General features: G+C 36.7%; 1 protein-coding gene across 2 annotated transcripts in view; it reads right to left on the bottom strand.

The window, feature by feature from the left end:
* The window catches only part of LOC127848789 (uncharacterized), a 129,141-nt gene that overhangs the window by 96,288 nt on the left and 15,372 nt on the right, over nt 1-17,481 (bottom strand). The window lies entirely within an intron of this gene.

Genomic DNA, 17,481 nt, shown 5'->3' with positions numbered 1-17,481 from the left:
TGATATCTATAGAAAACTCGGACGAATGAGCGGGCTCTCCACTTCATCCCATTAAAAATGGTGACATATTTAAAAATACATCATTAAAAATGTTAACTGGGTCGCGCTTTATTATCCCAACAAAGATCTTAAAAAGTCACGTGGTATAGGCACCGTGGCTATGCATCTACGAAATTGCGATTTTATCAGTCGAACTTGATAATAAATTGATCGGAATGGTTTATTAATACTTATACCAGTATTAATTGTATGGTAACCTAAGGCATTAGATCGTTGGCATAAGGTCGTATGCATTTTATTGTTTAAAATACGTCGTTTTGTATAGGCTATTACTAATATTAATATTGATGTCTATTATATTGAATTTAATTTACATATGAATGTACGTATGTATGTAGTGACGTTTTAAGAATGTATGTGCGAATATCATGTTTAATGTTTTTAAAATACAGATTATACATGTTTCAGTTTAAATCAATTAACACTTGAAGTATAATAATAAAACTAAATTTGACAACATTGTATTCGTCTTTACGTATGATTTAGTTTGTCTTTAAATTGTAATAGTTTAAATGACATGAAATTATTTTTAAAAAGAAACTACCAAACTAGAAGAGCAACAATCGTTTTGTTATTATAGAGCATGCTTGTGTCACGTGTGTAAAGAATTGTGGTGTGTGGTTTTTAGCTGTGTTATTTTAATGTAAATGTGGGTGTATTGCAACGTACTTGATCATTTACTCTTTATTAAACGTCAGTCTTTTTCATTTGGAGGGCTTTAGTATATTAACGAACTTTATTACATCATACTGATTGCGTTTCACCAATGTTTTAAATATTCTTAATTGAATTATTTGTATCAATTTGTAAACGAAGGGCGGTTATTATGTTGAATTTAATTTTAAGTGATTTAAATAAATGTTTGATGTAATTAAATGTAAGTTTTTAATTAAGATTGCTGATTACTTTGAATTCGAATTATTTTGATGCTTTTGCTTGTTTTGTGTTCGAGTTGAAATACACTAGTTTAATAATTATCAGAAAGATAATTTAAAAGCTTTGTATATACACTGAATGGCACTTCTAACATAACACTTACATGTTGTTTATAATTTCATTATTACATATCAACGGATTTCGTCATCATTCGAAACCAGAGCAAAAAAAGTATCTTTAATATTGTCTTTCACTGACAATTATTAAACAGTCCATCTCAATCAAACATCCACGCAGTTCGTATCTAAAATTCAACTGGAAACACACGTGTTATTATTTTTGGATGGGTTATTTCGATGACATAGGCAAAACGCTCGTCGTGTGTGATGTGATATTTGTGTAATACATATGTTTGCACGTGCGTCACAAGCTTGTATTCAACTACTTGGCTGCTTTTACGATCGAATAGTCAGAAATTGCCTTATTGAGCACATCCGCTTTTTAATCCGATACAAGTTTAGTAGTTTTTGTAAACTTGGAATTATATAAGTGTTGTGTTAGAAGTGCATTTGAGTGAATTCATTAATATTCAGTATCAGACTAATGCTTGCACTTGTATTCCATGAACAGTACTAGAACTTCTTAATTTAAATATTGACATCATTGCATCAGCTTCACATTTTGGCAAGTAATTGTGTTAAGTTTTATTTCATCGAAACGAATAAGTTGTGGGGTCAACAATCCGCTCACTTGAAATGTGTGTATACAAAGTGTTAAATTATTCGGACGGTATAATTGCTAACATTATTATCGCATTATCAATACGAATTATTTTTCCATGAACTAATTTAATACTGATTCAAATAATAATAGTTATTTAAAATTTATTTGCATGTAATGTATATCTGTGAAATGAAAGTAAACTGTGGTATACCACTGGCGTGTTGTAGTATGATCGAAATAATAATCTCCTTATTACATGTTTACGCCTGGTGTCATTATTATGAACATAGAATATTTTGTAGAATAGACGTGCATGTTATTAAACAATAACAATTGATATTTTCATTCAAATTAGGGCCTTTAAATACTTTTGAACCAAAAGTAATATCGTAATTTAACAAGTTCTTCTATGTTTGAGTCTGTTGTAACTTAAATTGTCTCAAAATTAAGTTGTGTTCACGATTTATTCATGAATGCAGGATGTGTAATGATTTTGTATTACTTAACAACACAGTTTACATACATTTATGTGCACATGTTTAGATATAATCAGTAAAGAATCCCGACATGATATACTATGCATGTGTATGTAAATTTGTTGTTGATTGACTGCAAACTTGTATGAATGAGACTATTGAATAAATTGTATCGAAATCGTTGTTTCCTTCTTTAATGAATTTAAAAAAGAACTATGAAAGAGAAGGGCTGTATGTTACATCAATTTTATAACACAAAGCCTCGCTTGCAGAAAGGAGGGCGGGCGGCCGATCCGTCGTGCGTCGGCGTCAAACAGGTGGTTTCCGATCTGTACCTTTACTTTGCAATGACCAAGCTTTGCTATAACGATGGATAATGAAAGTTTGCATGGGGAAATAGCTTTTTCTAATTGAATTTGGTACAGTTACGGTCTAAGTCACCGTTAATCAAAATGAAACATGAGTCAGTTAAGGTTATGTCTACATAATACAAGTTTCAGGCGAGTTATTTGAAAATAGAGATGGAGGAACGGTCCTGAAATTGTGTGCATTTGAAGCTTCCAAACAGACTAGCATTGACTTTCATTTGTCGGGTCGAAATCAGCGTCACCATGTATACAAATAGAATACAAGCTTTCTGCTCACTAATTTGAGTTTTTGAATAATTATAGCGTTGAAACTGTGTCATTACTTAGCTAACACACCGATCCGCACAACTATATGCATACTATGCAAATCTATTATAACAATATTGATTTTTTTTTTCGTGGCATTTCCATTTTTGTATAATATACTTTACTAAAGTTGCCAAAAGTCTGGCATACATAGAAGGTGTGCTCATATATCTTCTTTAAAATATTCTTGTTTTGCAACATAACCTTTAGGACACTACGCACGATTTGTATCACATGTCGACATTAATTGCGAAAAACGTCATTTGTGACTTAAAAGTTGCAGACGCGGATTGTAAACTTAAAAGAATAAGCACAGTGTTTACACAGATAAGTCCCGGTAAGTAAACAAAAACAAGAAAAAAATGACAGCATTAGGATACATCAGCTTGCTGTACATTTTACCTATGTTGTGTATGTTGTTGTTAACATGGGATAAGCCACAGCATTTGATAGGTTAATGTATGCCTTAATGCTGCCCGGGTGAATCGACTTAAACCAATACGGTAATGATCACTGGTACGTACCTTTAGGTAAAAACGGCAAATATTTAATCGCTTAAGCTCTCGAAAAATATTGTTCGCTCACTCGACTTAGGCTATGTTCTACAGTTTTATACACACACATTTCCTCATTTATTTGTCAGATTGATAGTGTGATATATCATCAAATTGAATAAAACATTGCTAGGTAGTTTTAAACATGTAAAACCATACTATTCGTTTCTTATTTGTTGACGTTCCTAATTAAAAAATGTCAACTTTTATTTCAAGGGTTGTGAGAACTTATTTAGCGAAAATGTGTCGTACCTTTTAGGCTTTTAAGTGTTTTGTTAAATATTAAGATTCAATACCATGGACCTTGTTTTAGCAAAAGATCAATAGTAAAATACGAGGTTACAAAATGAATACAAAACAATTTATTGTTCTTTACTGAGCTGCAATATGGACCCCGTATGAGTTGTAAATGCACATACCCATATTTGCAGCACAATATAGGTCCCAAACGGGCCAGACAATGTGGGCGATATCCAGCCAATATGGGCTAGCCCATATAGGACACAATACGCATGTTTGCAAGGTAAAAAAGCGTACAAAATTCGACTATGGTAAACGTTCGAAAGCTACGTAAAAAAAAACGTTAACTCACTTAACTGAATCTTTTTTAATACAATGCAATAAAAAACAACACTCACCATTAATATCCGACAGTTTGAATATACCGAGTACACACAATTAACGCAACAGTTGTGCTTAAAGTTGTATAACCTCATATAATCCAACTACCATGTCAAGTGACAGCGAGCACATGACCATGGCCTGATAGACACAGGCTTGCTAGAATGGTCTCTTGCATTTTGTGCATTGTATAAGCATGTGTTGCTGGCGCTAATTTGCTTCGCTTCCGTTTGGGTTAAACATTATTATATAATGAAAAAAAATAAGCATGACATGTACATACATAGAATTATTGATAAGAAAACAAGTCACGGAAAACTAATATCGCTTCCGTTTGAAGATCACGACGTCATTTATAATTTATTTGCTTTGTTGATGTCAATATAAAATTGTTGTATTGAGTAACATAAAAAATGAAGTCATTTTCACAAACTTTGAAAACCTGTGTCAATTTCTTTTTTTCTGGATACGAAGCAAAGTAGAGTAGACAGATCAGCGACTGTTTTATATACTTCTTTTACTTTTCGTACTTACATAAAAACATATGATAAAATAATTAATGTTCCAAATCTCTATTTCTTATTTTTATACAATATGACTAAATGCAACACAACTGTTAACAAAACATGTTTTAATTCAGCGGCGTCTGTTTCGGGTCACACTATAAGAAATAAACATATATTGAACGACCGACTATGTGTCATAGATGATAATGGTCTGACTTGTTTGAAACGGATAGCTTTGCTTAGCATAAAGCATATTGTAACTTTATCATCATATTTTCAAAACATAATACCAATATATACTTGATTATATATACATTAAATTAAGGTCGTAAGGTACATCAAATACTTTGCTCAACACTCATGTCGCACTCGTATCGCAACACGTTTTATGGTTGTTATTTCTCAAACACTATCTTAATATACCACTTTGTATGTGGCGGTGTTTGAGATCATTTAATACATTGATGTATTGACAGAATTCATGCACAGCGCGTCAATACTTTCGGACAACAGGAGATAGTGAGCTAATCAACAGGAGATCGTGAACTCATCAACAGGAGATCGTGAGCTCATCAACAGGAGATCGTGAGCTCATCAACATGAGATATTGAGCTCATCAACAGGAGATCGTGAGCTCATCAACAGGAGATAGTAAGCTCATCAACAGGAGATCTTGAGCTCATCAACAGGAGATCGTGAGATCATCAACAGGCGATCGTGAGCTCATTAACAGAAGATCTGGAGCTCATCAACAGGAGATCTAGAGCTCATCAACAGAAGATCTGGAGCTCATCAACAGGAGATCTGGAGCTCATCAACAGGAGATCTGGAGCTCATCAACAGGAGATATGAAGCTCATGAACAGGAGATAGTGAGCTAATCAACAGGAGATCGTGAGCTCATCAACAGGAGATCTGGAGCTTATCAACAGGAGATCTGGAGCTCATCAACAGGAGAAAGTGAGCTAATAAACAGGAGATCTGGAGCTCATCAACGGGAGATCGTGAGCTCATCAACAGGAGATCTTGAACTCATCAACAGAAGATAGTAAGCTCATCAACATGAGATCTGGAGCTCATCAACAGGAGATCGTGAGCTCATCATTAGGAGATCTTGAGCTCATCAACAGGAGATAGTGAGCTCATCAACAGGAGATCGTGAGCTCATCAACAGGAGATCTGGAGCTCATCAAACAGGAGATAGTGAGCTAACCAACAGGAGATCCGGAGCTCATCCACAGGAGATAGTAAGCTCTTCAACAGGAGATCGTGAGTTTATCAACAGGAGATCTGGAGCTCATCAACAGGAGATTGTGAGCTCATCAACAGGAGATAGTGAGCTAATCAACAAGAAATCGCGAGCTTTCAACAGGAGATCGTGAGCTCATCAACAGGAGATAGTGAGCTCATCAACAGGAGATCGTGAGATCATCAACAATAGATCGTGAGCTAATCAACAGGAGATAGTGAGCTCATCGAAAGGAGATCTGGAGCTCATCAACAGGAGATAGTGTGCTCATCAACAGGAGATAGTGATATCATCAACAGGAGATCTGGAGCTCATAAATAGGAGATAGAGAGCTCATCAAGAGGAGATCGGGAGCTTATCAACAGGAGATAGTGAGCTAATCAACAGGAGATCGTGAGCTAATCAACAGGATCTCGTGAGCTCATCAACAGGAGATAGTGAGCTCATCAACAGGAGATCGTGAGATCATCAACAGGAGATCGTGAGCTAATCAACAGGAGATAGTGAGCTCATCAAAAGGAGATCTGGAGCTCATCAACAGGAGATAGTGAGCTCATCAACAGGAGATAGTGATATCATCAACAGGAGATCTGGAGCTCATTCATAGGAGATCGAGAGCTCATCAACAGGAGATAGGGAGCTTATCAACAGGAGATAGTGAGCTAATCAACAGGACATCTGGAGCTCATCAACAGGAGATAGTGAGCTAATCTACAGGAGATCGTGAGCTAATCAACAGGAGATCGTGAGATCATCAACAGGAGATAGTGAGCACATCAACAGGAGATAGTGAGCTCATCCACAGGAGATCGTTAGCACATCATAAAGAGAACGTAAGCTCATCAACAGGAGATCGTGAGCTCATCAACAGGAGATCTTGAGCTCATCAACAGGAGATCGTGAGCTCATCAACAGGATATCGTGAGCTCATCAACAGGAGATAGTGAGCTAATCAACAGGACATCTGGAGCTCATCAACATGAGATAGTGAGCTAATCAACAGGGGATCGTGAGATCATCAACAGGAGATCGTGAGCTAATCAACAGGAGATAGTGAGCTCATGAACAGGAGATAGCGAGCTAATCAACACGAGATCGTGAGCTCATCAACAGGAGATAGTGAGCTCATCAACAGGAGATCGTGAGCTCATCAACAGGAGATCTGTAGCCCATCAACAGGAGATCGTGAGCTCATCAACAGGAGATCGGGAGCTCATCAACAGGAGATAGTGAGGTAATCAACAGGACATCTGGAGCTCATCAACAGGAGATAGTGAGCTAATCAAAGGAGATCGTGAGCTAATCAACATGAGATCGTGAGCTCATCAACAGGAGATAGTGAGCTCATCAACAAGAGATCGTAAGCACATCAACAAGAGAACGTAAGCTCATCAACAGGAGATCGTGAGCTCATCAACAAGAGAACGAAAGCTCATCAACAGGAGATCGTGAGCTCATCAACAGGAGATCCTGAGCTCATCAACAGGAGATCGTGAGCTAATCAACAGGAGATCTTGAGCTCATCAACAGGAGTTAGTGAGCTAATCAACAGGAGATCGTGAGCTCATCAACAGGAGATAGTGAGCTCATCAACAGGAGATCGTGAGCTCATCAACAGGAGATCTGGAGCTCATCAACAGGAGATCGTGAGCTCATCAACAGGAGATAGTGAGCTAATCAACAGGAGATCGTGAGCTCATCAACAGGAGATCGTGAGCTCATCAACAGGAGATCTGGAGCTCATCAAACAGGAGATAGTGAGCTAACCAACAGGAGATCGGGAGCTCATCAACAGGAGATAGTAAGCTCTTTAACAGGAGATAGTGAGCTCATCAAGAGGAGATCGTGAGATCATCAACAGGAGATCGTGAGCTAATCAACAGGAGATAGTGAGCTCATCAACAGGAGATCGTGAGCTCATCAACAGGAGATCTGGAGCTCATCAAACAGGAGATAGTGAGCTAACCAACAGGAGATCGGGAGCTCATCAACAGGAGATAGTAAGCTCTTTAACAGGAGATCGTGAGTCTATCAACAGGAGATCTGGAGCTCATCAACAGGAGATTTTGAGCTCATCAACATGAGATAGTGATATCATCAACAGGAGATCTGGAGCTCATTAATAGGAGATAGAGAGCTCATCAAGAGGAGATCGGGAGCTTATCAACAGGAGATAGTGAGCTAATCAACAGGACATCTGGAGCTCATCAACAGGAGATAGTGAGCTAATCAACAGGAGATCGTGAGCTAATCAACAGGAGATCGTGAGCTCATCAACAGGAGATAGTGAGCTCATCAAGAGGAGATCGTGAGATCATCAACAGGAGATCGTGAGCTAATCAACAGGAGATAGTGAGCTCATCAAAAGGAGATCTGGAGCTCATCAACAGGAGATAGTGAGCTCATCAACGGGAGATAGTGATATCATCAACAGGAGATCTGGAGCTCATTCATAGGAGATCGAGAGCTCATCAACAGGAGATAGGGAGCTTATCAACAGGAGATAGTGAGCTAATCAACACGAGATCGTGAGCTCATCAACAGGAGATAGTGAGCTCATCAACAGGAGATCGTGAGCTCATCAACAGGAGATCTGTAGCCCATCAACAGGAGATCGTGAGCTCATCAACAGGAGATCGGGAGCTCATCAACAGGAGATAGTGAGCTAATCAACAGGACATCTGGAGCTCATCAACAGGAGATAGTGAGCTAATCAAAGGAGATCGTGAGCTAATCAACATGAGATCGTGAGCTCATCAACAGGAGATAGTGAGCTCATCAACAAGAGATCGTAAGCACATCAACAAGAGAACGTAAGCTCATCAACAGGAGATCGTGAGCTCATCAACAAGAGAACGAAAGCTCATCAACAGGAGATCGTGAGCTCATCAACAGGAGATCCTGAGCTCATCAACAGGAGATCGTGAGCTAATCAACAGGAGATCTTGAGCTCATCAACAGGAGTTAGTGAGCTAATCAACAGGAGATCGTGAGCTCATCAACAGGAGATAGTGAGCTCATCAACAGGAGATCGTGAGCTCATCAACAGGAGATCTGGAGCTCATCAACAGGAGATCGTGAGCTCATCAACAGGAGATAGTGAGCTAATCAACAGGAGATCGTGAGCTCATCAACAGGAGATCGTGAGCTCATCAACAGGAGATCTGGAGCTCATCAAACAGGAGATAGTGAGCTAACCAACAGGAGATCGGGAGCTCATCAACAGGAGATAGTAAGCTCTTTAACAGGAGATAGTGAGCTCATCAAGAGGAGATCGTGAGATCATCAACAGGAGATCGTGAGCTAATCAACAGGAGATAGTGAGCTCATCAACAGGAGATCGTGAGCTCATCAACAGGAGATCTGGAGCTCATCAAACAGGAGATAGTGAGCTAACCAACAGGAGATCGGGAGCTCATCAACAGGAGATAGTAAGCTCTTTAACAGGAGATCGTGAGTCTATCAACAGGAGATCTGGAGCTCATCAACAGGAGATTTTGAGCTCATCAACATGAGATAGTGATATCATCAACAGGAGATCTGGAGCTCATTAATAGGAGATAGAGAGCTCATCAAGAGGAGATCGGGAGCTTATCAACAGGAGATAGTGAGCTAATCAACAGGACATCTGGAGCTCATCAACAGGAGATAGTGAGCTAATCAACAGGAGATCGTGAGCTAATCAACAGGAGATCGTGAGCTCATCAACAGGAGATAGTGAGCTCATCAAGAGGAGATCGTGAGATCATCAACAGGAGATCGTGAGCTAATCAACAGGAGATAGTGAGCTCATCAAAAGGAGATCTGGAGCTCATCAACAGGAGATAGTGAGCTCATCAACGGGAGATAGTGATATCATCAACAGGAGATCTGGAGCTCATTCATAGGAGATCGAGAGCTCATCAACAGGAGATAGGGAGCTTATCAACAGGAGATAGTGAGCTAATCAACAGGACATCTGGAGCTCATCAACAGGAGATAGTGAGCTAATCTACAGGAGATCGTGAGCTAATCAACAGGAGATCGTGAGATCATCAACAGGAGATAGTGAGCACATCAACAGGAGATAGTGAGCTCATCCACAGGAGATCGTAAGCACATCATTAAGAGAACGTAAGCTCATCAACAGGAGATCGTGAGCTCATCAACAGGAGATCTTGAGCTCATCAACAGGAGATCGTGAGCTCATCAACAGGAGATCGTGAGCTCATCAACTGAAGATCTGGAGCTCATCAACAGGAGATAGTGAGCCAATCAACAGGACATCTGGAGCTCATCAACATGAGATAGTGAGCTAATCAACAGTGGATCGTGAGATCATCAACAGGAGATCGTGAGCTAATCAACAGGAGATAGCGAGCTCATCAACAGGAGATAGCGAGCTAATCAACACGAGATCGTGAGCTCATCAACAGGAGATAGTGAGCTCATCAACAGGAGATCGTGAGCTCATCAACAGGAAATCTGGAGCCCATCAACAGGAGATCGTGAGCTCATCAACAGGAGATCGGTAGCTCATCAACAAGAGATAGTGAGCTAATCAACAGGACATCTGGAGCTCATCAACAGGAGATAGTGAGCTAATCAACAGGAGATCGTGAGCTAATCAACATGAGATCGTGAGCTCATCAACTGGAGATAGTGAGCTCATCAACAGGAGATCGTGAGCTCATCAACAAGAGAACGTAAGCTCATCAACAGGAGATCGTGAGCTCATCAACAGGAGATCTTGAGCTCATCAACAGGAGATCCTGAGCTCATCAACAGGATATCGTGAGCTAATCAACAGGAGATCTTTAGCTCATCAACATGAGTTAGTGAGCTAATCAACAGGAGATCATGAGCTCATCAACAGGAGATAGTGCGCTCATCAACAGGAGTTCATGAGCTCATCAACAGGAGATCTGGAGCTCATCAACAGGAGATCGTGAGCTCATCAACAGGAGATAGTGAGCTAATCAACAGGAGATCGTGAGCTATCAACAGGAGATCGTGAGCTCATCAACAGGAGATCGTGAGCTTATCAAAAGGGGATCTTAAGCTCATCAACAGGAGATTGTGAGCTCATCAACAGATCAAAAGGAGATCTGGAGCTCATCAACAGGAGATAGTGAGCTCATCAACAGGAGATCGTGAGCTCATCAACATGAGATTTGGAGCTCATTAATAGGCGATCGTGAGCTCATCAACAGGAGATCGTGAACGCATCAACAGAAGATCGTGAGCTCATCAACAGCAGATCGTGAACTTATCATCAGGAGATCGTGAACGCATCAACAAGAGATCGTGATATCATCAATAGAAGATAGTAAGCTCATCAACAGGAGATAGTGAGCTCATCAACAGGATATCGTGATATCATAGTTCAAAGAAAGTTGTGTTTAACTTGGTAAAATACACAACAGGATATACACATAGTATACAGTTGAGGCACATATATATATATGTGCCTCAACTGTATACTTTAAACTAAAACTTATATATATATATATATGTATATATATAGGGGTACCTAATATATTATTATATATAAATACGTCATTTATTTAACGTCTTATACAAGTAAATATTTAGCGAAATTAATTGCGAGGTATATAAAATTTCAAATTCAGACGTGATTGTGGTTTTCGATTTAAGACCTTATTGTGACAATTGATTGCATTATCTCCCCTACCCCCCCCCCCCCATAATGATTAAAGTTTCCTAGAATGCGGGGTTGTATACAGACCCCGTTTTTTATATTGACCTCGTAAGTATAGTCTGAAAACTACCGAGACCGCGTAACTTGCACTATGTATTAGTATATATATATATATATATATATATATATATATATATATATATATATATATATATATATATATATTTATTTATTTATTTATTTATCTACATATATATATGTGCCTCAACTGTATACTTTAAACTAAAAATGTTTATTTTTATCCTTAAACAGAATGTCATAGTGATACGTACATGCAAACGTTAACAAATTGCAGTGATTTAGCATTTCCTAGAATTCAGTAAATTTGCCAAAAATCAAATGGCTTTGAATATATCCGCTAAATAAATTATCAAAAATAATATCGGTCAAACGTTAGCCCCGCCAAGTAAGCCGTGGCCATATTTTGTTTCCGTAATCCGTCGCAGACAAAGTTACTTTCTTTACGATCAATACATTAATTAATCAGCTGTGAAAAATATACCGCGCATTAAAAAAAGATTTGCTTGCATACAATTTCGAAGACGTTATTTAGCCAAATTCTTTCATATATAATCATCAATGCATTAACGTCAATCAGCTAAATCTCCAATCTCCATCTCCGGATGTTCTGTTAGAAAGAGGAGACAAGAGGAAATTTCACACACAATAAACATTACAATCTGCCAAGAGCCTAATAATCAATATGATATAAATGTTGTTTTTTTTGTTTAAGTAACTGGCTTCCTTATTGTTCCAAACGAATTCCAACACACATCAGAATCGGGGTTGTTCGGCGATGTGGGCTAGGGTCTACACAATTCCCGTGCTTACTGCACATATTTCCACCAAACGCATGCGTTTGTATTGCGAGCTCAAAAACGTGTGCTGTCTGCGTCTGGTGTGATGCGTTGTTGCAAAGGCTTTAATTCGTCATAGGATAGAGTAAATATGTAATATGATTAAAGGTGCTACCTAATTTACGGGCAAAAGCAAATAAGATGTCTGTTTTAGATAACATAAGTTGTAAATGTCTGCACATAATCATTATTGTGGAACAAAACCTTTAAATGTTTGACATAAACATATGTTAACTGAACAAACCAATAAAATGTAATTTGTTTTTAGACAAATAAACAAACAAAAATAAGAGAAGGCTTTGGATGAAACAACCATTAATCTTGTTTTCAAACTCTTTAATACTCAGTTTGATTGTTGTTCTCTTTTTAATTGAACAATATTAGACATTGTAAATTTAAAAATCTATTTAATAGAGGAAAGTCATGTTATTTGAAGAATATATAATTAAAAAATTGTTTAGGGGAACATGTATAATACAGTATTGGTTATCATTAAATCACTGCCCTCACATCATATCTTTTATCTAACTTCACATTTTCTATTTACAGAGGTGCGACACCAATGCTTTCGTCTAGTCCTGCGAGAATTAAATAACTGAATCGTGTGAACACCATTTTTTGACAAACATGCTCCTGCTTAGTTGTGGTCCACGAAAAGAGGAAATAATTTCCAAATAGTCAAAATATGCAGGGATGTCAGTATGTTTATACGATGGAAGATTAAGTAGAAGAGGGAAATAAAATAAAGACTTAATTTTACTTAAAGCCAGTATTTATGATTTCAATGTCAACATTATATTATATCATTGTAAATCCAACACATGAATTTGACTGTGGAATGTTAACAAATTAATCAACAATGTTTATATGGTACATTAAATCAATAATTGTTTACTTCAGTGAAATTTATAATGAGCAAGATAACAGCGATACAGACACATAGACTCGTAATTGTGTTTTGTGTGGAATGAACGAATCTGCACAGACTGATTGGGATGTCTAAACGGAGTACATATCTTTTGTACATGAAGGAGTTTTGGGCTGTTCATCAGAAAAATATTTACTATTAAATACAACTTTTCTTTCCTTTATTTTCTGGTGCTACTTCTTCTGAACTTGTATTATAGTTTTCATAAATCAACGTTTTATATCTTTTAAAAAGTAATAAGAACGTATATACTCAGTTTCAGCTTAAACAATAAATATATTAAACACGATATACTGCATTAATTTCAAATATGATAGTTGAAAATAAACAATTCTATACACGCCGTAAATTGCATATAGATTAATTAAAAAACTTAATATTGCTAAACGTGCATCACTTATCCGTCGTAAATCAATTATTTTATCAACTTTAAAAGTTTATTGCATTAACAGTTTATAAAGTTTCTACCATTAAACATTGTACATCTCGCGATGTTTATCACATAAAACATATTTGTAACGCACCCGTGTAATTAAAAATGAACGTCATACATGTGTGGTTAAGATAATTAAACGATTTTCCCCTTATCACGACACCTTTAGTATTTTGGTAGTTTTTTTTCTCACAATGCAAATTAGTGGCATTTACCAATAGGGTTTCATTCATTTCTTTCTCAATCATTCATGTTATTGTATATCTTGAAAGCAATACTGTGGTATCATCATAAGGCCCTTAACGGTAGTCCATTATGTATTCCCCTGACGATTAATTGACAGATTACTGACCCTGAAATTCTGCAAGGTGAAGTTTAATGTGTAATAGTAAATGAGCTTAATTCTGTGTCTATGAGTCTTTTCGAAGTTTCTGATAATAGTTTGAATATCTTTACACTGAACAGTGTTAAATACTAGTTGATGGACTAAAAGACGTAGTGATGTGGCCGATGTTCTGGGGGATTTCTCTCAAATCAGCCAAAAAATATTCGGATGTATTCATTCGCGTCTACTGGAAATTTTCTCAGCACTTCATAGCTATCAATATAGGTCATTTAAGGTGAAAATCTGGATTAAACAGCTTTGCCGAAATAAGTATTAATAGTAAATAGGATGTTTAACCTCATTTTTTCATCTCAGGTCTAATTGAAAAACCTGCATAAGTGAATTGAAAACTCTTTGTATAAATTAAAGTCAATAAACTATACAAAACAATGATTCCCGAAGTGTTTGCATCTATCTTGGAAGTGATATTTTGCTAAAGCCTAAGGCGTAAGCCTATAGCTGCCTTAAAGTATTGGTCGTGGCGTAAACTGATTAAACATAAACACAGCATGATATGTAAAATTATTATTTATTCAGGAATTAAAAAACATACATAGAAGTACAACAGGTATTTTTAATTGAAATATTCCCAATTATAACATGACCTACGCTCCAGGGGCGAAATAACGTAATGCTCAATTTTGTGTATTACACGGGTGTTATTACACTAGTTATTTAAATGTGAAATGACGTCATTTTTTACGAAATTACGTCATTATTCCAGCGAATTTCTTCAGTTAAACTCTTTTACGATGTGAATAAACGGTGAAAAGAGCATACAATAAAAAGAAAATTTGTTGGTCATGTTATAAATGGAATCTTAGATTTGTGGTCATTTTGTGTTGAATTTATTAAACTCGTCATCGAAATAAAGATAAAAACTCTGCAAGCCTCGTTTTTATCTTTATTAAGATGACTTGTTTAATAAAGTCAATAAAAAACGACCACTCATGCAAGATCCTATATTTATGCCACTGCATTAAGCAAATGGGTAATTGGACAAAAAAGGAACATTCAATACACAATAAACAAGTTCTATATTAAAACCAGCTTCTTAATAATGTGTAAAAGTTCATTGTCTCACCGGAGTTTTCACAACACAATTGTTCTAAAACTCAGTGTGCTTTCTTTCTTGTGGCATGTTTTTTATTCACTACTAGACTTACTGAAACATTCTGTAAATGCATTGGCACTATCAGAATTTACATAAATGCAACATTTTTGCTATCTGCTAGTTGTTAATTTCTTTTCTCTTTCACAGTGTTTGCATATCTGATATGTTTTATAACGAAGCTGCTTTTTGATGACAGACGCATACCCTTCATTATAACTGCATTTTCTTTACAGTTCACTAATGTTCCATCACAATAATTCAACACAAAAATTGAACACTACAGTTGAGTTCACAGTTGCTTATAGTTCATTCCCTCCCATTTTGATATATCCAGAATCGAGGAGTTTAGTATTTAGCATCCAGTCAGAATAATTCATGAAATGTGTGCAGCCCAGCGCTTGACAGAACACCTTCTAAAATATTAACAAAAGAAAAATGCATAATAAGCCAATATCCGATGTTTATGTCAGCACAGTTTTATTGTTAGCACTAAATAGCAGTTTTGAACAGTTTGGTACAAACATGATCGAGTACGAGTTGAACTGTTGTTTTCAATCATAACCTTATCTTAAGGAGTTCTTAACATACCAACAATAGAGGATCTTGGAATAATCATGTAGAATAAACTTGAAAATTTTTACCAACACTGTTTATAAAAGGATATTTTTTTTGTTTATTTTGATTGAATGAATGACAGTTAACTTAAAATCGGCAAAAATTGCTTTGTGACGAAAACGGTTTCTGTCCACCCGTTTCTGTTATATCGTCGACTCACCTAAATTCGCGACTAACCTAGATTCGCGGATTTTGTTTTCGTCACGTGACCTGTACAATGATTTGTTTCTGCGCATGCGTGATCGTGGCGATATGTAAATGAATGTTTACTCGATTGGAACGATTGAAGATTTGTGCAAAATAATGCGTTTTAAACAGGTAAAATGTGTGAATTACAATCAATTAGCCAAAATTACATATTTTCTTAACACCAATAATATCCGACCATTGAATTTCATATATTTTAAGAGAAAAACAGATATCCATATTTTTTGTTGTCGTCTGCTGTTGTAGTAGCACTGCTTTATATGGAAATGTTACGCTTCGAACATGAATAAGGCCAACACATGATTTATTGTGCGTTTCTTAGACCATGAAAATTAAGCTAATTTGTATTTCTTTTTTGTTTTTAAGGCCACCCCTAAGCATGTTCGCAAGAAGTATAGGCTTTATTCACCGACTGCCTTGATTAGTGCTTACAAAGCTGTTAAGGAGGATAATGTTTCCGTTCTTAGAGCCTCAAAATTATTCAGAGTGCATGAAAACACATTACGGGACAGGGTCTTGGGAAAAATCCACCCAGACACAGTTGTTATGGGAGCTGCTCCCATTTTCTCACAACTGGAAGAGGCCAACTTGGTAAAACATTTTCAAACTATGGCCAACTACGGGTATGGCTATTCATTATAAAGAAGTGAAACTCCAGCTGCTGGAGCAGTATTGAATTTTCATTAAAAACAATTAGTTGGTCCTTTATTTAAGGCAAGTGACCGATTGCCCAAACAGTACAAAACAGCACAATACCAACCAACATAAACACAAAATATGAATAAAGCTGGGGTCACCGCCTTGGAACGGTCAATGCAAAGCATTGGGGGTTTAAACCGGTTATAGAGCGCTCAACCTCACACTTGGCCCAACAATATTCATAATACATTTAAGTGTAAATAAAATTTAACGTCATAGCATTGTAAATCAAATCAAACAATAATAAAAGGGAATTAAAACGCATTCAATTTAATTACAATTTAATTACTCAATGGTATTGAAGATACCAGAGCAACAGAGTTACAACTTTTTGACGAACGATAAAATGAAACTACAAACAAGTGTCAACTACATTCCTTCTTTATAGAAAAAGATTTAAAAATATAGCGTCATTAAGTTCATATTTCAGATAATCATCGCGCAAATACAGGAAGAAGCAGCAATAATGGGTGTAAAAATTCCATATTACATTGCTTGGTTGTTTATGTGACTGCTAAAAATTAAATTAATCATAATTAAATAAAAAAAAGAAACGCCTATCAGAGAGAAAATATAAATAAAATTGAACTGTATAAACCCAATGACCTATGCATGTAGCTTACATGTACCCAGGAACAGAGAAAGAGTTATGACGTCATTGACAGGCGAACACACAATGACGTGAAAAAAATCCAGGGGCGGTACTGTAAAGTAATAATAAAACTATTACTGGGGGGCTACTGCAAAATTGTACTACTAATAAAACAAGTTAAGTTGATTAAATATTAAAAATTAAATATATAA

This window comes from Dreissena polymorpha, chromosome 10 (assembly GCF_020536995.1).
Source record: "Dreissena polymorpha isolate Duluth1 chromosome 10, UMN_Dpol_1.0, whole genome shotgun sequence".
NCBI lineage: Eukaryota > Metazoa > Mollusca > Bivalvia > Myida > Dreissenidae > Dreissena > Dreissena polymorpha.
The sequence above is the reverse complement of the archived record's forward strand: the minus strand, read 5'-3'. Positions and strand labels throughout refer to the sequence as shown.